Here is a 26,426-nt window from a genome sequence, read left to right as displayed (position 1 = left end):
GGTACACCATTATTTTACTACGTAGCAAATAAAATTATAAAAAAAAATGGGAGATTTCTGACAACTGATATAAAACGGTGAGCCGTCACGCGTGCGACATAACCTCAAATCTAGAGGGGAATTTGCAATTGAGACATTGACACATTTTGCACGGCGTGTGTAGCGCCGAAATAGCTCCGCGCTTAGCGCGCCCCCGGTATTAATTGACGTTAATTAGCGGCGTTTCAGCAGCCATTTTTAATACGGCGCTGTAATGAGCGTTCGCGAACGGCGTCGCAAAAAATCGCATATAAATTGGCCAATTCGGCATTCGCGAGCCGTGTGCTGCAGCAGATTATCCCCAACTATCGCCGTTTACGAGCCGGCTCTGATAATTTGGTCCAAAAAATGTCAGCGCCGACCGGTGTTGCCAGTGTCAAAGGGGTAAATTGGTTCAATGTGTTCAAAATTGGGCCCGAACGCAGCTTAGGACTATTAGTATAAATAAAATATGTTTAGTGAAAGTAAACACAGTATAAATAGTTTCTACACTAAAATAGCTTGATTTATATTTAAATTTTTTCGATGGCTTAACATGAGGTATTTTTTTTATATCTTTACAAGAAGATGTATATATTTACAGATGTTTAAATATTGATATCTTTACATGAATATGTATATATTTACAGATGTTTGTATATACAAAAAAGTGATTCCAAATTTAAAAAAAATCAACAAATTTATTACTAATAATACCTAAATTATTTTTAATTACTTTCGTTGTAGACTGACATGCGTGAGCCCAATTCGTTACAACGGGGTAAATCAATAAATACAATAAAAAGCAATAAATACTACAAATACCAAAGATAATACAAAAATATATAACCTTGAAAATAGTTTTTTAATCATCTTCAGGTTTTCAAATATCTAACTATCACAAAAACAGCCAAAAAATGTTTTTTTTTTTTATATATATTTGCAATACTCATGAGTTCTGCAAGGATCTAATCTTGGTCCATTACTATACCTTTCTGATTAATAATTATATTAACACATCAATAAATTATTTGTCTATTTTTAAACATGGCTAAATGTAAATTATTTATATATTAACTATTTATAATTATTTTTTATATAACACATCAGTAAATTATTTATATATTTTTAAACATGGCTAAATGTCATGTTTAAAAATATATAATAAAAAGCTAGACTTTATAAAAATCCATACTATTTCGAAGGTTAATTCAAAAGTAGTATTTTACCATGTATTTTCAATCTAAGCTATTGAATATATTAAAAAAGGTAACTTGCGCAAATATCTATTATTATGTCCTAATACGTGTACTAGAACCTTTGGACCTCACTTTAACAAAAAACAAAAGTCGGTACCAACATTCCATGGAACAGTGAATCGATTTAAAATAGACGCCAAAAAGTATAATAAAATCTGTAACAGACAAAAATAAAGAGTCTGGTTCTTTTCTAAATCATCATTGTATTAATGATTAGAAGAGACGGTAAACATTTCTCAATTGTTCCAGAGTATATAAGCCAGAAGACTGTCTCACGTAACCATTTCAGTCAAGATCTTTCTTCAGAAAACTGGCACTTCGCTTCCGACTTGGAATAACGATTATTGAGCCGAGTCTGCAACAAGCAGAGCTACGCTTAGCAACTGAGAAAGCGAGAAAAATACTTTAATCACCAGAATTCAACTATATCTTTTAAGCAACTTTGAGACTACGTGACAAGCAAACAAGTATAAATAATATAAAAATATTTGTTATTATAAAAATAAACACCTGTATTATACAGGTTCTGCACATTATATTTTGAATATAATTAATAAAAAAAAATAAAAATAAAACCGAGTAGTAAAATATCATAAAACGGGAGTACGTGATGTATCGCTTTGAAATCTCGACCAAGGTCCTAAAGGACGATTACGGGGATGTTTCTTCGTATAGTTTATGAGGTCAGCATTCTACCCTGATTTCGGGGTGGGTATAGCGTGATAAAGGCTCATGCGAATGTTTTATATGTATAAATCAGTTGTGTCTGGGCGAAACGGACCGCAGCAGAAACCAACTCCACAAACAACCGTGAATTTAACCCTGCGGTGACCGGCGGGGCAATTTAATTAATTTAATGAATAAATAATTAAAATTCATAACTAATGCAGTCCTGCGAAGAGAGATGTGTTTGTAAATTCACAATGTTATACTACAACTAAAGAATACATTCCTAAACTAGGGAAATATATACAAAAAAATACATCAATGCTTATGTAAAAAATAGGGTATTACTGAATTTTATTAAGGTGCGTTTTTATGTAACACGTAAATTGATTAAGTTTGCAATTTTTTGGTATGCTTTTGTATTAAGATTTTTTAATTATTTTTCAGTCGTTTTACGGTTAGACCGTGCTAGTTACCCTGTGGTGCCATTGCTCAGAAAACACGGTCAGAGATTTACAGAGCCCAACAGCTTCTAACTTGATTGCCGTCATGAATTCGGTACAACGCTGAAAGTATATCAAAATTTGCCAAACCGCAGTAGTCCCATTGGTGAAAAAGCATTCGGCTTTGCATGCAAATTCGCTCTTAAGCTCCGCGGCCCGAATTCTAAATGCATTTGCAATTTTGTTCTAAAAAGCTACATTTCATGAGAGGAGAACTGGACAAAACATACTTGAACAAAAGCAAAATTAGTCTACAATAGAGTAATGTTCCTTAAATAAGAACAACATCAATATTTCGATACTTAAAAAAATATATAAATATCTGTTATTCCTTGTAGTTAATTAGTTAAGAAATCCCGTGATATCTACAGTATTCATACAACTTTCTGTGAGAACTCAGCGAATCGTTTTCCAATGATCCTTAAAGAAAAGTGGTAGGAGATAAGAATAGATAATATTATATATCTTAAGAACCTTCTTTAAAATAACACGAGGGAGTATTTTATTATTTGGGGATTAAAAATATAAGTAAAACTAACGGATCATCAAAGTAAAAAGCGTTCTTCATATCAAAATTGGGCACATTGAAAATAAAATTGCAGTTGTCGTTTACACGTAGAAATAAACTCTATTTATTTGGAGATCTTAAGGTGGTAAATGAGATATAATAGTAACATAATATCCGATTCTACAAGAGAAGTTCGAAACATAACAAATTCAGCAAAACAATTTTAAATCATCGTCATACAAAAGAAAACTCGGATTTGTTACTGCCGTATTTATGTCATTAATCAATTACCAGAAAAAACAGGGGATCCAGGATGGACCATTGAAGAACTCCCAAAGAGCAGAAATATTTTTCAATAATCAATTGCTATTGTTACGAATTGTTTACTATCTCTTAAATAACTTAAGATCATCTGAGCAACCAGCCCTCACAATTTTATTATAAATAACATATGACAAACAAAATTATTATATACGACATATACTACACTTCACATACGACTTAAGAATAAAACTATAAACCTATGTAAATACTACATTTAGGAGGGTATTATAAACAATTTACGTAAATAGAAATGAACTCGAAAACGTTGAGCAGTATGAGCAAACATTAATTATTTAATTAGTTCAGTTAAAACAGACTAACCACACACATGTTGAAACTGTATTATTATATTAAAGTAATGTATATATTAGTCATTTAAAAATACAGGGTTGTTCTATAATTAGGTAATCTTATGTTAAATGAAAATGATTATATATACAATTTCAAAAAAGTTCCCGGTTCATCTTCCATATTTAGTTGCATATATTCTATATTTAAACTTAAGATAATTTTCTAGTTAGTGGCAAAACTTTTTTTTATAAACACAAGAGTGAACCGTTGAATGTCTTGTAAATACAATGCGTATTAAATTTATTATAAAAATATACAATATCAGTTGTCCTGCGGTTTCACAGCGGTTTTGGCAAGTTATTCCAAATCAACTCGAGTTACATTGAACACATATCGATAAGGCTTCGAAGTGAAGCTTTCGATACTCACGAGTGGTTTTCATCTTTATTTTTAAAATATAAAACCGGTACGTTGCCAAAAAGTTTATGGACGTCGATGCTTTTACCAGACATTCAATACGTCAGTCAAAAAATAATATTTTTAAATTCAAAGACATTCGCAAATATAGGTTGGAGCACAGTATATGTCTATTGATTTGTAGCTTTAAGCAACAGGATGCTGTCTATATTTTCTACGTTTTATTTTACCACTTTGTTTATTGAGACTATGAGTTTTAAAACATGAACAATATTCATTATAATGCAACAAAAAATTGTGTTTTATGATTCACTGGTTGTTTGTCTCAAAGGAATATTAATTGGATATTCTTTGTCTGAATATCAAATATATTAGGAATTTTTATTTTATGTATCTATAAAAATATGTATCTAAAAATTAAAGTTTTTCTATTTCCCTTCGAAAGTATTATTTAACTGTTTAAAATCCGTCTAATCAACTATGCTGCATAAAAATCTTATTAACGTTTTCTTTATTAAAACGGACAGAATGTCATTTTATCTGCATGATCAATATAAAACTAGAAAATAAAAAAGTACTAGTTTGACTTACGACAAGAGCGGTTTTACCATTAAAAACAGGGTTTATCATTTGGAATGAAACACCGTGGGAGACCACTTAGCATATTAAGGTACGCGCCATAAATCTTTTAGATTAAATATTTATCGCCTTGAAAATATATAACGCGCGCAACGATTTCTAATTTAATTTAGTGGCCAACGGAAATTTATTTAAAAGAAATTTGCCACATTTCTATAATTAATCGTTTCATCAAAAAGGCACCGACCACAAAATCCACCATGGAAAAGCTATAAATATAATAAATCTGGATCACTAAAAACATGAGAGTTTTACCCTTAAATTACATCCAGTATTAATTGCACATAATTAATATAAAGGCTAAGAATAAGTTTATTAATTATAATATTTTATATAAATTATCAACAAAATGAAACATGTGACGCCATAGTTTAATTGAGGTCGACAGAAAATGCCTTGGAGTAGACGAATTTCGGATCTGAAATTCCTCTAATGCATAGAGAATAATTTGAAATATAAACCTTAACATATGTATGTATATTATACAGGTAAAATACGGGTCACAGCGTATGTAAACCTACGTATATTAAAATGGCGTCGCATAAATTCGTTAGGGCGCCGAGTCCGTTTGTTGCATTTAGGATACTTATTACGTGAATATTTCATAGTCCGCAGCGGGATTGTAACGTACGACCGTTTGTTAACACGGTGTTCCTGCACATCCTGCGGGATTTGAGCCCATGATACACGGGGCCTATGGAAATTAGCTGCCTGTCCGCTGGAGTAATCCGCAACTTTACCTTTTCAGATTGTTCCTTTGTCTCGCCGTAGAGTGTGCACTTTCTACCTGTTGGCGAAATTAATAAACGGATATTGCAAAGTGAAGCTGGAAGCTTTGGAAGGTCTGGATAGTTATTGTTTGGCAATATTTTTTTGTTGAGCTTATCTTTTAATACTATATTTCTTTCTTTATATTATGAACAGTTATTGGGTAGTTATTGCCTTCATGGAAAAATAAGTTATTGTCTTAATGGAAATACCAGTATTTAACTAAACATATTTTCTAAAAAATTTAAGGCGATGATAAATATAATTAATCGTTTCTATACTGTGTCATACGTTTAAATTGTTGTTTCATTGTTTGAAAGAGTTGTAAAGTAATAAATTGTTAAAGTAATATCAAACATTATTATATAAAATTAATTGCAGATACAAATTAAAGAGAAATTAAATTTCATTTTATATATTAATATATATTATTTATACATATGTTTTATCTATAGATAGATAAGCTACTACTATTCCAAAAAGTCTTACGTATACGAACAAACAAGATTTTCCAAATTTAAATTTCAAATAGGGCAGTAAAAATATTTTATATTCCATTAGGTATGTTTTTAGAAAAGATATAAAATCTCAATTTTAACCTCTTTGCCTTCGATATTTACGCAGGATTTTTCGTCACTCAGAGTTTGGGTCCTTTTTCATTTTATTACGCCTATCGCATGGACGCTGCTAAGATGTAAATGACACTCGAGGAAGACAAAATGAATGGATAAAACTGGAGTGGACCAAGAGTAAGCGACCATTCTATCAAGAGCTCTCCTCTGTTGGCGTTTAAGTGAATTTTCGAGAAGAAATATGTTTTATGCATTATCTTCTTCTGATTTGATGATATTTAGAGTGATATTATAATATAATATTAAAATTCACAGTATTAAAAATTAAAAAATAAGATGTCATTTTAAATGAACTTTTATACGCCGTATCCACAAAACTAATATCGGCAAAGTTACATTAGGAGACTGAAAGGCTTAGACAGCATTTTTCATCTCACAAAATGCAAGTGAACTTTTTCGCAATTTGTTTTTATCGCTAGACAGGTGTCCTATATGTATAAAAATATAAACACATGGTGCCTGTTTGAAAGAGTATCTTAAAAACGTATTTATTTTTATAAAATAAAATTTGATGTAGTATATTTCAGTAGCTATCAAACTTTAAGGTTTCAGAAAAATAACTTTTATTGAATCTTACAATTAACAATTTATTATATATTTTATAAAATACAATACGTGTATGAAATTTTCATAATAGACCCTCTTTTTTTAGTTACATAATGAATTAAACATTGTATAACCGCTGCATAAAAATGGTGGATCTGTACCAGATGTTTGAATTTAAATGCCGATTTTCTTATTTATTTGAAACGAACTTATCTTTGCATTAAAAACCTAAGAACTACATTTATAATCATATAAGAAGAAACATTTCGCGTGAGAACCGCCAAATTGTAAGAATATAATAGGAATTTTTACAGAATTACGTTATAAAATCCACAAGTCGGCAAACTTATGATGTATAAAAAATTTAATTTAAAAAAATAAATGCTGTGACAAAAATACGAATATATCCATGAGGGATGCTCGTCACATCTAAGCTTATGAAATAAACCTTTAAATAACATAAACCTGTGGGAAAAAATAATTACAAAAATATTATATCTACTAAATATTTATGGGCGTATTATTTTATAGCTTTTCTGCATATAGATCATGCGCCGCTGAAAATATTTTATTTATTTTTTATATATTACATAATACACATAAGCATCGGGCTATTTTATTACGGCAATAAAAATAAGCGGGCACTTTATCGGGGATAAGTCATCTCATATTCAAGTCCTAGCTGTCGGGCCCGATCATCATTGTGCCCGGCTATAAACTTTTATACACACAAATGCAATATTTACAAACGATCGAATTGTTTATAAATATTTATCCGCCACTAATGCCGTGTGTATTTTTCATTTTATATACCACGTTGCATGAATAAAAAATTCACGTGCGCAAAAAGCGACAGCGTTTAACTGTCGGCCGTTAGCATCAAAAGGGGGTTTACTCGTAGACGGCTTAAACCACAACAGACGAAATCCCTTGACGTCAAAATTTCACGTACAAAATTGTTTGCGAGAAATTAGACGGGATGAACGTTATATTTAGGTATTTCAAAAAAAAAAAAAAAAAATTTTATTTACTGTTCTAAAATAGCATAATGCTTACAGTGAAACCAGATCATTATTTATACTGTACAGATATGCTGTCAATGTGTTTATTTTTATGTAGACGGCAAAGTTATTAAGGTATACATTTTTGGTTCACGTAAAATTTGTGTAATTATTATAAATAAGTGATTTCGTATAATCCAGTTGTCTCTCTGAATTTTGAATTGGAACAGGGTTGACGTCAAGAGAGAAGCGGCTGCTTTCTGAGCTAAGTTCGGATGAACTGTTACAAGGTTTTTTTCGAAAGTAATTTCGTAATGGAGGTTATTAAGCATATTGCATATAGTTAACGCTAGTATTTGGTTCCTTTTAAAGATATAGACTTGAATTTTTGATGCAAAATAGAGCTTTTAAATATACTTATGATACCGTTTAAAAAAATTAAAATAAAAAAAAAAGTTTTTTTTCCAAAACACGTTTAGTGTTGTGAGTCGATCGACCCACCATACATACGCTTATAAGAATTGTAATATAGTTAAGACCAGTGTAAGCTTATTTATACATATTTAAAGTTGAATTTTGGTGACAGTATAGAATTTTTAAGCACCCTGTATATGTTTGCTAGCAAAATCCAATATGTCAATTTTTTGCAAAATGGCGACAAGTATAAAAATTTAAGCACTCGTAACTCAGTAGGTTTGAATTTAAACGAAAAGATCGTTATGAAACGTTTAAAAGCCTAAACTTCATCTAAATAAAATATAAAAAAAAATAGTTTTTTGCAAGCGATGTATCAGTTCGATCGGACCCCCATACGAGCCATTTTGAGACTTTCAGAAGAGTTAACGCTCTTAGTTGCTTGGTTTTAAAGATTAAAAATTAAATTTTTAGTATCGTATAGAACTACCGATCGTATAGAACTACCGATTCGTATATAACCCCCTATACGTTTTGTATGAAAAAAAAAATATAATTTTTTTTACAAAATGGCTGCCAATGTAAAAATTTAAAGTGTCATAACTTTTCAAAATGAAATCCTACTAAAAAATGTCGAATGCAAAAAGTGTTCAGAAGCTTAATTTGCATTTAAAAAAATTTAAAATGATTTTTTTTTTAAAAAAAAAACGAGTCTTATGGTAAATTGACTGGGCCCCCATACGAGCTTTTATGCGACTTGGCATATAGTTAACGCTAGTATTTGGTTCGTTTTAAAGATATAGACTTGAATTTTTGATGCAAAATAGAGCTTTCGAATATTCTTATGATACCGTTAAAAAAAATTTACCAATTGCGACGCACTAGGCGCATAAATAAATTTGTTTATTTTCGTCCTATTTATTATAAAAACCGTTGTGTGCCGTTCGAGTTTGAACGGGTGGAGATTTGGCAACGCTGTAATGAGACACATTTTACCGTAAAGGCAATTGTTAATTCATTTTAGGATGCTAAGAAAGGAATATCTGACCGCAAGGTACAAACGTACTTCTCTAGGAGCCATTAAGACTAATATAATTTTTATTTATTGCGCTTTTAACGCGTATATGTATCAAGTATTAAAATAAATATATTTTTTCACATGGTCATGACACAACATATTTTTATTTTTTGTATTTTAATAAATTGCGCTAATAAATGGCATTATAAAAGTTGAATTAAAAATCTAAACGATAAATAAAAGTCATTCAAAAAATCAATCAGTAGCCCAGACAAGATAGTTCAGCGAAACTTACAGCTATATATATGTAATATATATGTTACAGTAAATGTATGTTTATAGTGAAGTTATAAATCATTTACGTGTCAGTAAAATCATGTACAAATACGTTTTCACCAGTAGATATATATTTCTACTAGAAAAAATATAATTTAACTTATCAACGCTAGTGAAATTATATGCTGCTTCAAAATGTCTATGAAACACAATTGAACAGTTGCGAAACGTGCATTTACTGTTCAAACCCAAACCTAACCTAATGAATGTATAAAAACTATATAGTTTTAAAACATTCATTGAGTCAAGTTAAGTTTGAAAGTGAAAGTGAAAGTATACGCCGCTTTTAGTATTTTAATTAAATTTTAAAACATAGTTGATTTACAGATATCCACGTCAAAATCAATAAAATAGTGCTCGGTTATCTTAAGACATATTAAGCGTTCATATTAAGACTTTTAATAACAATATTACGACTTAAAATATAATAGAAGAGCGTAAAAAACAATTATCCCTTCTCAGAAGTCAAAAGTTCACGTCAAAAGTAATTAAACCGTGTTGATACCATTGCAGTGGGAACGCTCGGTTTTCTAGCGTTTATATTAAGACAATTTATTACAATATTATGACTTATAATAAGTGAAAATCGAATGAACGAAGCATAGCTAAACCGAATTTTGACCAATAGGAGAGCGCAAAAAAATAATTAACACTTCTCAGAAGGCAAAAATGCCGACTTTGAAACAGATTACATTCAAAACAGTAGAAAAAGATAAGATATAATCAATCAGGAAGTTTGTTGAGAGAAAAACATGATGAAAAAAAATTGCTGTGCTCTTTTAAAAAAGTTGGTGAAAAACTATACTGAACGTATTGCTAACAAGTTACAACGCAAAAATGCTATTTTATTTTATTTGTTATTTTATTTTAATACAAACTACTTTCAAAAACCATTATTTTGATCTCAAATTGAGTTTCCATGTTCAATATTTACTAGACCACACCAGACTTCCACCTGTTCTCAAAACCAAAAATATTGACATGTCACATTTTAACACTGGGATAATTGCACTTTAGATATTTTACATGTCTATTGCTTAAATTCATACTTTTTCATATATGATATCATTTACAAATTTTCCTAAATATTAATATTAAAAGCCTTTGGTTAGACACTACTTAATATGTAACTAGCATATCACATCCACGCAAACTAGCTATTTATGAAAATTAACACATAAACCGGCGACATTCAACCGACGCGCTATGCGCAAACTATTCCGCCAGTAACCCATTAAGCACGGTCGTTTATCCGCAACTAGCCCGTTTGATTTATGTACTTTAATTGGAATACTCGTCATAGTTTCATCTCATAATGATCCCGCTCGTGATTAAGCTTCGAACTTGGGCTTCCCCAGCACTTTGACTCGAACTCAAATTGAATTGCGCCATTAATATCGGGCAACTTTTTTTTAACCCGTTCACTGTATAGTGCTCGAGTTTTGGTAATTGCCTGGGTATTAGTGAGTGTATCCTAGTTGAGTATAATTTAATTAAAAGGCGGATCTCGCGTCGCAAGTTGCTGCGCGTTTGCGGTTTCCGGACGGGTGTGCGTTAACAAATTTCATGTTTATGCTTATCATTACTCTTGTTTCCCCATGTCGGCTTTCAAACCAGTCGTTTCGTGTAACGCCCCGCGAACGAGTTAATTTCGACGCCCCTAATGAAAATGTGAATTTTGCGCCGCTGTTTTATTCGTTTTTGTCGTATGCAGCCGAACCATAAATTTTAAGCTTTTTAATCTAAATTAAAACAGAATAAGCATAGCTCAATTACAGGATAATAATAAAATATTCAGTTTATAAATTGGTGAGGATTATATGGCAGTTAATTATGAAAAAAGATTAAAAACTTCGCAGCTTGACACAAATGCGAGGTTATTTTATTTTATTTTTATTACAAATCATCATGATTTTTCCAATGCATCAGGTCTGTTTTTGTAATTAGTAGCACGTTTTCTAGCGACAGACAATTTGACAGCTGACAGCTGCAAATTGTACAAATTTATTTCGAAAATCTTGGTTCAATTCGCGAAGCTTACCATGGCTAAATCCATTATACGAACAAGTAAGTCGAATAACCATGGATCGTTTTCGCATCACGCATACTCTAATTGATAAAACGCATCCGCAGAGACATCGTACAGTGCGCACCGAAGAAGTTGTTTCTGCTGTGGAGCGCAGTATTGAGAAGGACCAAAATGAGTCGATCGTGCACAGCAATTAAAGCTGTGTTCATCCACTTTATTGAAGATTTTGCGGAAAGATCTTGGTATAAGAGCTTACAAGATCCAGCTTGATTAAGAATTGAAGCTGCTTGATCATCGAGTGCGTCGTACGTTCGGTGAATGGGCCGAAAACGAGATTGTTTTTGATTTAGTTTAGCGATGAGGCTCAATTTTGGTTGAATGGCAACGTCAACAAGAAGGATTGACGCATTTGGAATTAAAAAAAATTACAAGTCATTATTGAGACGCCGCATCCACAAATGGATTATTTTCTGTGAGGATTTGTAAAGTCACTAGTCTACGCCAGTAAATCAGAGATGATGAACCGCTTTGAAGCCAACATTCGCCGCGTTATTGTCGATATACGACCCCAGCTGTTCGAAAAAGTGGGCGAAAATTGGACTTCTAGATTTCGAGCCAACCGCAGCGCCTAAATGCCCGAAATCATATTTAAATTCCAATAAAGCCAATACCATGACCATGATTTTTATGTGTTTCATATTCACATTATAGATTTATATCTCTAAAAAAAAACACACAATATTAACGATGCATATCTATAATAGATAAGCACCATTCCACATAAAATTTTCCAGCCCAAAACTCAAAAAAAATCGTAGTGTTTGGCAAGTTCGTTGAGAAGCTGGATGGCTCGTGCAAGCGAAGCGTTTTCAAGCGCTGACATCCTGGTAAGAATAAGGGACGCGATCGCGACTCTTTAGGGAACTCTAAAACTCGCAGTCAAAAGTCTCCGAGCAATGACAGATTGTCGACACTACCTTTTAGCAACAATGTAAACTATTATTGTCTCTGTCAAGTTGTAGGTTAATCCTAAAACATGTGACTTTTATGAAACAATCTGAAGTATTGTGCATAGAAGTTTTATTAGGGCTTAACATTTAAGCAAAATCATGAAGACGTGCAATTTCTACTAGTAGGCGCTATTCCCGAAGATTTTTTAGTCCCAGTAGTCAGGATTTAAAATGCGTATAATCCTGGCATATATTTAAAGCATTTTTAATAAAAAAAAAAACATTATAAATTCTATTCATTTTTAAACTCTTTTAACGCTTTTTTACTGGCTGCACTAAAAATAATTGTCGGATTATATTTGATTCGCACATTCGTAATTTAATTTCATAATTATTATTACTTTTTGTGAACATGTGTCACCTCTATACTCTATTTGCGTTAACACAGTCAGTTCGAGAGCTATCCATTTCATCATTATTGATAATTTAGAAAGAGATACCAATTTTGGGTTTACACCTCTACTATTAGCTCTAAAGCACACCAAACGGATATTTGTTCAATGTACTTATCATTATTTTTTGAACACATTTATAAAAAAAAAATCTATAAATATGTTCAAGAAATAAACATAGATATATCATATTGGTGAAATAATTATCATTTAATTATCATTAGTTTGACATTTGAGAAACAATAAAAATTCAGCCTGCACATTGCAGAGACTCACAACAGCTAATAGATAAAAATGCTCGGTTTTATATTAAAAAATGTGCGTTACCTTAAGAATACTTTGGTATTGCGCACCCTTTATGATTCCCTAGTCTGCAGCATACTAAAAGCTGGCTACATTTTATGAGTTTGTAGCGTAATAAGTCAATGCAATGAATTGCGGATCGAAAAAGTATAGAAAAAAATTCTTCGGTATTTATACTTTCACAGGAGCGCTGGGATATATTTAATTGAAGTATTTGTGTAATTAAATACTTTTAGAAATTGCTCCGAATAATAGTTGCCAACGCTTCAGTGCTTAAGCAGCTCCTAATGTGGGCACTAAAGGTACGTAATAGTTCCTGATCGCGTCCTCTGATCTTGCCATAAAGGCTATAACTTGAGCATCTTCCAGCTCCTTTCTTGCAATGGCCATCCGACGGCTTAATAAGGTGGATCAAAACGTTGATATACTCGTGCATATACACGGATTTCGCTTTGTTTGTATGGGACAATCACATCTGTTGAGGTTTTTGACCATCATGATGCATTACGTTATTCTGTCACGTCAAGATTGTCTTAATTTTGATCAATAAGTAAATAAAAAATAAATTAGTATCTCAAATGTTCAACTAGGTCAGAAAGACGTTTATCCTAACGCGCGCCCAGATTGAATGAAAGGATTTTGTTTTTGCTCTTTGGCAAGTCTCTCGGCCATCTCAATAAGGTCCTTTCTTCTTTATTGAAAAGCACCAAGGTTTTCGCAACCCTTTTTCCTAGTTTACTGGCGTTGTAACCGCGCCGGTCACTGTTATTACAACGCGCGTGTCTATCGGACGAATTCTCGCACGTTCTTTCGGGCACCGCCATTATGCTAATGGGATTCCAGCGGGACGATATCGTGCGCTGAAAGACCAAGTTTGCCGACCCCTGGAAAACGAGAGAAATTTTCCGTCGTGAATTCTTCGCCGAGGCCTATCGTGCCGGACCATCGTTCTGAGACCTCAACAGAATAACCGCGTATCGCTTGGCTTTAATAAACATATATACCGCTATATTTGGCGTTCATCTCGTAGAGACGCAATCTCGGCAGCAGATGCTATCTGAGACCAGATTGCAGCCGTTGGAATTCAGAGATTATGTGAATAAGGGCGGATTCCTGGTGCCTAATTGCGGCAAACGTCTAGATTGAGTCGAGTGGGTTCTAAATTGGATGATATTTCTTTATAATGGGATCGATATTACTTAATAAATTGGATGGGGCTGGAAAGAGGAGGGAGAATGAAAATCGAAGCCTTAAAATTTAATGTTGGTTATCAATGATATCATACAAATCGGTAAAAAGCAAAAGTATAGCCAAAACAAAATTTTTAGGAATCACGGTAAACATTAATTAGGAAATAAATTTATAAAAATATAAATCGACTTTTTGTATATCATTTTGATCACCAAGTTTTAATAAATAAGCTAAGTTTTTTATAAACATTTTTAATGAAAAAATATTAATTATTAAAATTTTAAATTGTCACGCTTTATTTTTCAACTTACGAAATATCGCATTTAGAATATGAGTTCAAGGAATTTGTATTTAAATGTTAGTATAAAGTTTATTATATTACATGTTTCTAAAAGGTACTAGGAAAAATATTATATTTTTAATACGTTTCACACTGTTTCACATTTTTTTTAAAAGAACTTTGTGTTACTATTTTTTTACTTCAAATCTGACCATCATGAATTGAGAAACTTCTCCAAAGCGTCAATATAGATTATGTAAGCAATAATTTTGAAATTTAGTATTTTAGAAAAATGCAGGGATGATGTGAAGAGGGAAGCAGTTGATAAGCTCTTCAGTTAATATTCAACAGCTCTTTTTGCTCTTAATGTCCAAAATAGAGAGCTCAAGTGGAAGTTAATAATGTATTGTCTGAGGTAATTCTCAAACGATATTTGCTGATTTGGGCGTTGTGTATGCAATTTTATATACATGGCCAACCTGAGGGGGGTTTAGTGCTCACCCACTTTTTGCTTGCTAGACCAACGATGACAAGCCAAAAATGTTGAAGTTTAAACAGGTTGCAACCTACATATAGCAACTTTGCGACCCATTTTTATCATAAATTACAACCATATGTTATATAATTTTAACAGAAAGTATTGAGTGGCTATTGCGATGCTTTAAGACTTTTTGTTCTTACAGCCAGTGCGTCCATTTAAATAAAAACATTTATAGCTTACAGGTAATTAATAATCATCAAATGTATATCTGTAATTATAGTTGGACAATATATCACGAAACATTAAAATATTTTCTACCTAAAAAAAAAAACTTGAAATATAACAACAATGCTAATATATTATTTGAAAGGCTTAGACGGAACGTCCATACAAAACGACACGACTATTGTTTCTTCTCGAAAAAATATCAAATCGAGAATTCTCATTTATAGAGAAATTTTTTGATTTTTAAAAAAAAAAATATATATAAATGAAATTTGTAGGAATATTTTTAAGAAGTTTACAACCACTGCCTTTTTTAGTAATGGCCGGTTTATGCCAACTATGCATACTTCTTGGAAGGTATGACAAAAAATTGTTCCTAAATTTTTAGCACTCGTACTCGCCTTAGTTTTGCTTAAGTAATAAAATAAGAAACCTATCCGAAGGTGTTCGTGCCAGATGTTTAAAAATATAAATACTTTCTCGGAAGATCGTAAGTATTTGAATAACAAATTTTTTTTGCAATTTTCTATTACTCTAACCGGCCGGCGGTTTTATCTTTGCTTTGGTGATCTAAGAACCCGCTCCAATAAGAATAAATTATGCGTGGGAATCGGCAGGATGTAAAACGATTTAGGGCTTTTTTTATATTGTTTTTGTAAAGTAGCAACAGCTGTAATTGACAACTGTCTCAAGATTATTATTGCCAGCCGAAGGGGCTTTAAAATTTTTGCTAAAACAATTAGAAAATAGCAATTCTTAGCTAAGCTCGAACTTTCAACGGGCAATTAGAGAAATTATATAATCAAAGAAACCAGACGTTGATGTCATTTAATAAATATTTGCATAATTCAGAATCTTTCATCAGTCAAAAAAGGAATGAATTCTTTAGTTGTTCTTCAAAAGCAGGAATATGTGAAATGGGGAAAGAAATTATTCGCACATTATTTATTGCCTCGACAAATTCTAAGGACCCTCGCGACTTTATTTAATCATTAGAATCCATTAACGAAATTAAAAAATTATCATTGGCACAACAAATAAAAAAGGAATTTATTTCAGCTTTACAGAGAGTAGTGAACCAACATCTTACGGATTAATGGAGAAAGAATTCAAAATATTGTAATTGACGGGCAAGAGAACAAATAATTTACAGTGCCTATTTGAACCCTTGTTGTCGAGTTAACTAATGTCAAAACAAAACGAAAGGAATTTTTTCACGGTCTTATTTTTTTTAACAAAAATAAGAACTAGGATGTTTGATTCCTGTAGGGACATAAACCCAAACTTGCCATCTCTTTCTCAGTTATGAATTGTGATGAAATGGATAGCTCTAGAACTGACTGTGTAACGCAAATATAATATAATTGCGTCAATTTTTGCACGCTATTGTATATCAGAAATCCAAACAGGATATTTTCATTCTTAGGAACTGGAGATATTTACAAATCCGTTTTTATACTCTCAGATATTATACAATATACATTTAATAATGTATGCGCAGCTCTCTTTTGTGTATTTCATTTCACAAAAGCCTTTCGATATCTACCAGCCATAACAGTAACTGACTTCCACGGTCAACCCGAACGTAGTAATTCCGTTGAATGGCTGAGGGCGAATAAAGGGGCGCGAAGAACCCTATCATTTTCTTGAACACAACAAACAGCGCGGAAAGCGCGAAGGGCCGGCCAAAGTGAAAGCCTCTTATGGACAAGGTAAACATTTGCCCAGCCGATGGGAAAATACGCGATCAATACGGCCGACAATGCGCGCCCCTTTCGCACAAAAACGGGGGCCGTTCCACTTTTGACCCCGTGGAATGTAAAGAAGCGACAAAAGAACTATTTGCACAACACGTATGTACATGCCTTTCTATATATAGGTATGGGATGCCGAACCGTGACCGGTCATTAGGCCGGACCTGTTGTGTTTGCTGAAATTCAGCTGAGTGCTGCCCGGCTCGCAATTGTTTGGTTTCCATTGAAAACTACGCGTGTGCCTGTGGGTTAGTTTTGTAATTAAATGTTGCGAAAGAGCACTTTGAATAAAGTGTACGTGGCTTACTTAGTAGAGTGCTCAATTGAAAAAATAATTTAAAAATAAATCTCAAGATATTGCTACCTTTTGCTAACAAAGTGTACTTCAAACGTCCTCATGTTTATTAAAAATTGTGCGGTATCTGCTCTTAGAACACGCGTTTGTTAAAAATAACCATTTTTTTAGAATGCTAAATTATGCGGCACCCAAGTATCGAGCTTTTTGAACATCTAAAGTAGTGGTGTCAAACACGCGGCCGGCAGGGCCTTAGAATGCGGTCCTCTTCTCAAAGCTAAGAGGTAATAAAATAAATAATTAATTAAAACATATATATAGTATATTTTTAAACCATGCAGCAAATAAAAGTATATTGTAATTTTGTATACCATTTTCTGTCATTGTACATATTCATATATTTTTACTAGCGAAAGGGAAAACAATGATTCCGGCTTAATGACAAAAATGGATTTTATATATTTTTTAACATCGTAATTTAATTTCTTGAATGAATCAAAATAGGTTAGACTTAACCCATTCTATGCTACAAATAAATATTAAAATTAGCCACCGTTGCGAAATACTTTGCATTAAAAATATCAACTCATAATATTTATCTGATAATTAGTAGCATTTTCTAAGCGGCTCAGTACTACCATATAGTGAATTTCCAGTTTAGGTCAAAAGCAATAAAATCGTGCCATCAAGCGTTTATATGAAGACTTAATAACAATATTAGTAAGAACCAAACAGAGCACATCAAATCTAAATTTTGCCCAATATGAGAGCGCAAAATATAATTATCCATTTTTAGAAGTCAAAATCCGCGTCAAAAGAAATAAAATCGTGCCGTCGCGGTGAAACACTCTATTATCAAGCATTTATATTAAGTTTTTTTATAACAAAATTAGAAATGAGAATCGAATCAAGTACATCTAAACCCAATAGGAGAGCGCAAAATACAATTATCCCTTCTCAGAGATAAAAAATCCACGTCAAAAGCAATAAAATTGTGCCGTCAAGATGAAAACGCTCGTTTATCAATCGTTTATATTAAGTTTTTTTTATAACAATATTACGAGTGAGAATCGAATAAGGTACATCTAAACAGAATTTTGCCCAATAGGAAACAGCAAAAAAACTATTATCCCTTCTTAGAAGCCAAAAATTCACGTTAAAAGCAATAAAAGCGTGCCGTCGCCGTCGCAGTGCGAAGAACTGGTTGATATTTTCTCTTTTTTATAAAACATTTATTTCAATAATATAAATAATTTTACTAACATCCATGTATATACATATATATAATATTTATGTTATAATACTTGTTAATTATTTGTTATTTCCTACAATTTAATAATAAAAATATCAATAAAATGGTAATAGTTATAATTTAAGGGAAAAAAGTAAAAATCAATAAAGTAAGTGCTAATTTGATTACATTAAACTAAAGAAAATAATTAAAATAATTATCAAAAATACGTCAGAAAATAAAAACCAATAAAGGTTATTCTAAATATAAGTGGAGATTTAACTACTGAAAAAAATAGCCAATGAATTTAATAAACATTTCATATTAATTGGAACGTTTCGACCAAATTTAATTAGAAGAAATCATAAGAAATATGTCTCCAATTTAAAATTTTGCTGTAAAATTAATTTTCAAGTATATTCAGAAAACTTTATTTGGGTTTTTTTAAATATATTTGGCGGCCCCCTCTCTTCGTGTATGAGTATGACACCACTGATCCAGAATATTTGTAAGTGTATCGAAACAGTAGTGACAGTTTTTTAGTGCCCAGAAAATGGCGCTCACTATCAATCATCATTCACATTTTATCCATGTCACATTATATTTTTCTTTTGTAAATCTCAAAAACAATTTAATTCAAAGCAACGGTTTCATGTTCAAGACGTGTTTTTTTCCTTTGTTTAAAATATTGTTAAGAAAAGCATAATTTGACGATAATGTTTATTTTCCTAAATGGTGAAAAATCACAACAAACGCTAAAGCTCACTAAGAATGCAAAATTACATATAAGAAGGACGGAATAGCGTAGTCCGTAACGTTTCAGATTAGTAACTCTAATGTGGCGGGTTCGAGCCTCGGCATTTGAATTTTCATTTATTAAAAATGCGTTATTATTAAAAACACCGGCCCCAGCTGAAGTAACATCTATTGGTTATAAATTGTATTATACATAATAATTTATAATTATTAATATAGTCACTGATTCCCAGATTTTCAGTCAGGTGGTTTACTTAAAGACATTCATTATATCTGATTGACTTACTCAGTTGAAACATATTTACTCTGGTGTAACGTATTGGGCTTACGCTTGTCAGGTTACAACGGAGGATTTAATAAAATATTGAAATAAAAAATTAATAAAAATTAATTAATTTATATATAAAAAAAATATTTTTTTGCATAAGGTTGATAATAATTTAAGCGAAAAAAAACTGGACTATAAAATTATTGAAAATAAGAATTTACTGTAATATAGTGAAAAAAATTAAGATTATGTAATTACATATTTTACGTTTTAAAATACGCTTTAAAACAAACGTAAGTGATATTTTAGTTGAAATATATAAATAGTTTCACATTTATACAGTTGGAAGAAATTAATGTGTACAGTAAGATTTCAGAACATTCTCAAAAATATTGTCCAAAATTATAGTGAAAGTGTTTAAGTTGTAAATAACTTTTATCGACGCAATTTATTTCATTCATCAATATGCCATGAAAAATTATTCGTCAAAAAGTCATAAAACTAATGGAGAGTAAAAGCAATGGAATTTTATCTAAACAGAAAATATTTTTTTAGGACAGTGCACTAACGTAAGCTAAGCTCGTACTAGTGAAATCGACACAGATGACTAAGATGAACTTAGACATTTAGGTGGACATTGTTGAAGTACAGATAAGAACAGTCTTTCCACTTCAGTCGTCATATTTGGTTCAGCCAGGTTGTCACCTTGATTCACCAGGATTCGATTAGAAAATTAATGAGGCAAAGCCTCGGGAGAAACGATCCATCGCGTCTCTACTTAAAAGTAAATTTATTGCACTAATTTTTACAGCCGGAATATCAATCAATACCGTGAAATTATTTTTTATAATTATTCTAACATAATCTAAACTAACCTCAAGTAACGTAAATGCATATTACACAGAAAAAAATATTTAAAAAAATAAAAATGTAAAAGAGATTCCAGATATAAATTTATTTATATAAGAATTTTATTGTATAAGAACTCAACGGTTTTGATACGTAATTTTTATTTTATATGTTTTTCGAAAAATTTTTTTAATTCCTGAAATTTTTCAACGCTTCCTACACCGCATCAAAGGGTAGTTCTTTGCGGTTGAAATATGAAGAACGAGCGTAAAAACGGTAATGCATTAAGTACTTACGGCCTTGGAGGTGCGGCGTCTGGGGTCGTAATGCAATCCGATTACTTTTATGGCTTTCGTTGAGTAACTTGAGAAAGAGAGATGGAACGCTTCCTTCGTTCGTTCGTTCGTTCGTCAGTTTGCGTAAAGAGCGAGCTTTTGATGAATCTGAAATCACGAAGAAAATTTAATTAAGCCCAGGCATAAAGAACGAGCAGTTCATCGTTTCGTAATGGTCGGCTATTTGTTACTATCAAGAGCCGCTCTCGTTGATGTGCCGTTTTGGCGAAAATTTCAATGAAAAATTGCCCCGTGTATTATATTTTATGAAACGAGCTGAGGATAATCTTTGTATATTCATAATGTTCCTCGACGAAAAAAACACGATTTAGATAATTTGTAGCATAGTTATATTTTTCGAAGTTATATTTTTTATCATTTTAGTTACGTTTTTTTTTTGTTTTGCTTTGTTAACGCGTTTCTATTATATGTATGTCTATATGTGAACATGTAGTAACGAGAAAACAGATACTTTTACAATATCAAATACATACTTTAAGTTAGTCTGTTATTAAAATTTTACTACTTACATGTGTAGTTTGTGTTTGACAGTCAAGTAATGCAGAATCATTTCGTCAAACTAGGCAATTTATTTACTTGTAGAATAACATAACAAAAAAATGCGTTAGAAAATAAAGAAAATTGCAATGAAGTAGTAGAAATGATGGAAAAGCCTAAAAAGATTGCTATGTCCAAACTTCGAGTTTGGACATAGCAATCTTGTGGTTAAATGTCGAATATGACAAAAGAGATGAGCGGCCTAGCATATCAACTATCGATAAAAATGTAAAAAAATTACATTTTTCTTAAAAATAGTTAAGACATTATTTCAGAGATTAATATAAAATTTAGCACTGAGAATTTATATGAAGCAATTTTAATTGAAATGCTAGAGATTCAATAAGGACGCCAATACTTGAATAATGTTTCTCAAAAGTGTCCTATCTTTTCTATTGAAGCACCATAAAAAACCAAGACGGAAAAAGCACGGCAAGTTCTTTCTAATATCATGGTTTTCCGTAATTTTGCCGTCTTTAAAAATAGTATATTTATTTTTTACATTCATTAGCAAATTACATCGTTCAACCAAATTACAGTGCAGAAAAATCTTGAGAAAAAATAAGACATTTTTCACTTGATTTTTTATTACTAAGTTGTATAAAAAATATTATTATTGCGTAATGTACTGCATTGCGCAACGATCAAAAACACCACTAGTCTCGCATCGAATAAAAATTGTTTAAATTATCCTTTTTAATTATCTGACGGTCGCCAAACCCAGAAACAAACTTTCACATCTGTCTGTGAAAAGCATTGTTATTTAGTGTTGATATGTTCTCATCTGAATAGTCACAGTTACTAAAATCATATACAATATTTACAAAAAATACATATATATTTATTATGTGTTTACACGAAAATAAAGCGAACTTTCTAAAAAATCCCATTACCAATAGTTTACCACTAATGATACACTATCTAAAAATTTATTCACGCATCATTGCGTTTGAAATAGACTTTGGATTAAGGAAGACCCGCCGTTAAACCGTTTTTCATTTACGTTACGGAAAAACGAACTCGAACCTATACTATTCGAGACAGGAAACACGCTAACAGGATATTCTGCCATGGCTTTCCTTGATGTCGAATTCGAGTGTCGACTGGTTTTCTTACCTTAACGGGATTTATGGGAATTCGAAGACCGAAGCAAATCCTATTTTATATCATGTATTTTTTTCTTTTGCAATTTCCCAAAGCATACATTTTATGTTTATGCGCGATTTTTGATATAATACATATTTTGAACTATTGTTGCAAATGATTCACTAAAAACCAACAATCGTTTTCTCGCTTTCACAGATCAGTAATAACATATTTGTATAAACAGTGGATTGAGAGGAGAATTGTAATAGTTTCACTGGATTTCTTAGAAGCAGTTAAAGGTGTTTTTACAGAATACAATTTTTTTTAATTATTATTAGATATTAAATATCACTCGATTACCATGTATCAGCTCGATCGGGCCGTTATTTAATTACGCTGGTTGAAAATGTTCCGCCACAAATTCGCGGTCCATTTGCTCGGACCCCTTCAACCAGCCGAGGGGTCCGTGGAATTTTCACCAGTGTTCCACATTATACGAACAGGCGAGCAAGACACACCTGCCAGGACATTATTGGATTATTTTGACCCATTGGCCCCCTAACGAACCGTGAACCGGCGCAATCACGGACAAAAAACCCTCGCTTTGCCATAACACCCCGGTCGGCCTTTGTACGTTAAATAATTCGATAATCCTTTTATGAACCTCTAAAATTTGCATAAAAAGTTTTCATCAGATAATGTCAATAGAAGTTAAAACCCAAAGTGAGCCACAGATTACCCACATCATTTTTTTAAGAGTCAATAAAGCAATTGAAATAAAAATAATATTTTTCTGTTAAAAACAGTAAATGTTGACACAAAATTATTCCCTATTACAAACGCATAAAAAAGTAACACGTGTGATTTATAAAATTAAATCAGTAATAAATAATGAAGCAATTAACGTAGTAAATCCAATGGAGTTATGTAAAAAAAATAAAGAATACAAAATCCCCTGAGATTTTAATAAAAAACATTATTTTTAATAGCTTTCACTACTTATATAAAATATTTAATACGTACTTAGCATTTGGGTATTTTCTCAGAAATTTAAAATAAGCTGGATAAAAGCAAAAAAAAATATCAAATTAAAAAAATCGGGAAAGAAGATAGCTTCTGATTAATTATCGCCTCATTAGCTAATTATCTTCGCTTAGTAGAAAAATCTTATCGCATCTAAAATAATCTCTCAGTAGTAAAATTGATAATAAACAATTTGTTTTTTCGAAATGCAATAAAAAACTCATTTTTGCAATAATATTTAGGACTATTAATGCTAGATATAAAAATAGCATTCGAATCTACTTGGCACTACTATCAATTATTCAATTATTTATTCACTGATAATTTTAAATGATAACATTTAATTAAATGACATTGCGCTCTAATTAATTCGCATAAAATGAATCTTTAGTCAAAAACAAAATTTCCGATTTCTTCGATGTTGTCAGTGGTACTTTTGACACGTTGAACACAAAATCACGTAAAACGACGTAAACACGTCAAAACCCCATCGGTAACTAATGTAATGTCGGAAAAATGCAAGAAAGGAATCTTGCTCATGGAAAAATTCATCCTGAGAAAGATTAGCCGTTAGAAAAAAAATAAACCTGCTTTTGTAATTTTTCTGGGGTTAGACACCTTTCAATGACTGCTACTGTTTATTCTAATATTAATAATTCACATGTTTATAAAAAAATATTCAAAAAAAATCAAATGCTGTTAAATAAATATTCTTAATTCTTTTATTAGAGAGTTTTAATTATTAAAATTATAGTGTTTTATATTTCATAAAAACTTTAATTCTACATCTTAGATTTTGCAAACGCGTATCTGTGTTTTAACTCTTAATAGATGTGTTTTAACCATTTTTTTACATTAAGTTTTGGGTTCCACATCGCAATTGGTGGCCATGGAGTTTAATAAACATTAGTTTTGCAGTATATTTAATAAATAAGCGATAGTTTCTGTTATAATTAAATTCATACAACTAAATCCTCTTTCACACTGCAGAAATACATCGCAGTTTTTAAACACTTTACTACTTGATTTAAATTTGGTGGAATACACCGAAATATCTAAGTAAAAGTGTTCAAGAATAAAAAAATAAAAATCGTCTACATAGTGATTCTAATGCATATTGCCAAAATCTGAGGGTATATCTAATGGCTAATATTATGAATTCTGATATGGTATCCGTAGATTCCTCTTTTGTTGTCAAAAAAGCAAACGCTTTCTCATATTGTTCAAAATGCTGGTAAGATATTTACCTGAATAAATGGGGATATTTAATTTATTAACAATTAAAATTTAATTTTTTCAATGGCGATCTCAACTATTACGAATTCCTTCCTATTTTTAAAGCGAGATCCATCAAAAATCTTAAAAACCACAATACTTTGCTTTGTCAACTTTGTACCAAGTTTACTACGTTGCTAAACGTTGCTTTCTAAAGGCGTATACCTGTTTCGCCGTTTTAAGAAGCGATGGATGATTGCTGCATAATTGCGATCACAGCAAGCTTTGCAGCCCTGGATACTTATGCCTGGACTTTAGGACTCGCCCGCCGCGCCGCCCGTGGGCAACATACAACCATGGACTCACACATCCCGCCGCCAGCTTCTCACTGTCACTGCCACGCCAATTAGAGCTCTAAGGATCGTCCACTGATATAATCCCACCGCCAGCTTCTCCACCACCGCTCAGAGTAAACATCTCGCCATTTATCGTCTGTCGAAACATATGTAAATATAATGTAATAAAACTCTACCTAGATTCCACCCTGAGTCTCACTGGCTACGAAGTCACACACCTAGAGTTTCTTAAACCTTAAAATATAATATGCAGTTCTGAATATTTTATTAGTTGATTTGATTTCCGCATCATTCAGAGTATCTAATATTTGATTTGATTTCATATGATCGATAATTTTTATTATTAATGATTTTAATTGTAAAGCCCTCGAATTTACATTTAAAGATATTAAAATTAAACTCTATTTCATTGAAGTATTACCTTGTACTTTTAATATTGAAAGATTTTTTACTTTGGCGCACGATGTACAACCAATTTTTTCATTTTCAATAATTATCCACTGATATTATTTTCCCTTTCTTTCCATACATCTGGCATCTAAACAATCGGCCAGGAAGATGGGATTTAAATATTTTGTTTGGAAGATTTATTTTCAGATACTTACATTGCACATACAAATTTGTAATTATTAATATAGATGTCACCGATTCCCAGACTTTCAGTCTGGTAGTTAAAGAAGATTAGATTGAAATTTTAAACAGAATCGATTGGTCATCTTTTACCGCGTGATTTTTACGCAACACAGAGTTACATTAATAAAATGATGTCATCTGCGGTTTTAAATTAGAAGAGGCGAGAATAATGTAAGTTTAAAATGTTTTATTGCTTTGCTTCGTACTCGATTGAAATTTTCGATGACTTTTTACGATATCTATGTCTAAATTTTACAAAGAAATATTTTTATTTCCATACCAGCAAAAATATATCGAGCGAGTAACTGTCATACTCCATTCCTAATCGGTTGTAGTCGGCAAATGTCAGAACGAGAGTTTGTCAGCTCTTTTGTATGCTATATATATATTTTTTTGCATTTTCGTCATATCCGTCCGCCCACGATATTTGGCATACAATTTTTTTTACGAGACATTTAACAACAAAATATTATTTTAATGTACTTAAAAATTAAATTATATTGCAATTAAATTTCCAGGGCTGCGTCCTGGCTCAAAAAAAAGTAGCAGGGCGACGCCCTGACTCTACTACACATTGCTCATAATTGTGTTATTAAATAAATTTCTACCTTTTCTTCAGCATTTGAAAAAAGGTATTTTTTAATAAAAAAAATCCATCAATAAAAGATCAACCTTCATTGGTAATAATTTGAGGAATATAGTAACTAGCTCCAGCTGCAGCAACATTTTAATTTATAATTTAAAAAAATAATTTTGTTGATTTATTAATCCTTTTTTTACTGAACTTGTGCATGTTTATCTTATCCTTATGACAAA

At 31.6% G+C, this 26,426-nt stretch overlaps 1 protein-coding gene across 4 annotated transcripts in view; it reads right to left on the bottom strand.

Annotated features, from left to right (window-relative positions):
• The window catches only part of kek5 (leucine-rich repeat, immunoglobulin-like domain-containing kekkon 5 protein), a 653,879-nt gene that overhangs the window by 40,345 nt on the left and 587,108 nt on the right, over nt 1–26,426 (bottom strand). For all 4 annotated transcript variants that reach the window (XM_088194859.1, XM_088194856.1, XM_088194858.1 and 1 more), the window contains exon 5: nt 20,701–20,847. The gene's annotated coding sequence lies outside the window, so the exon portion shown is untranslated. The remainder of the gene's footprint in view (nt 1–20,700; nt 20,848–26,426) is intronic.

Source organism: Plectrocnemia conspersa, unplaced genomic scaffold (assembly GCF_051122295.1).
Source record: "Plectrocnemia conspersa isolate PC_06_02 unplaced genomic scaffold, ASM5112229v1 ptg000010l, whole genome shotgun sequence".
Classification (NCBI taxonomy): domain Eukaryota; kingdom Metazoa; phylum Arthropoda; class Insecta; order Trichoptera; family Polycentropodidae; genus Plectrocnemia; species Plectrocnemia conspersa.
The sequence above is the reverse complement of the archived record's forward strand: the minus strand, read 5'-3'. Positions and strand labels throughout refer to the sequence as shown.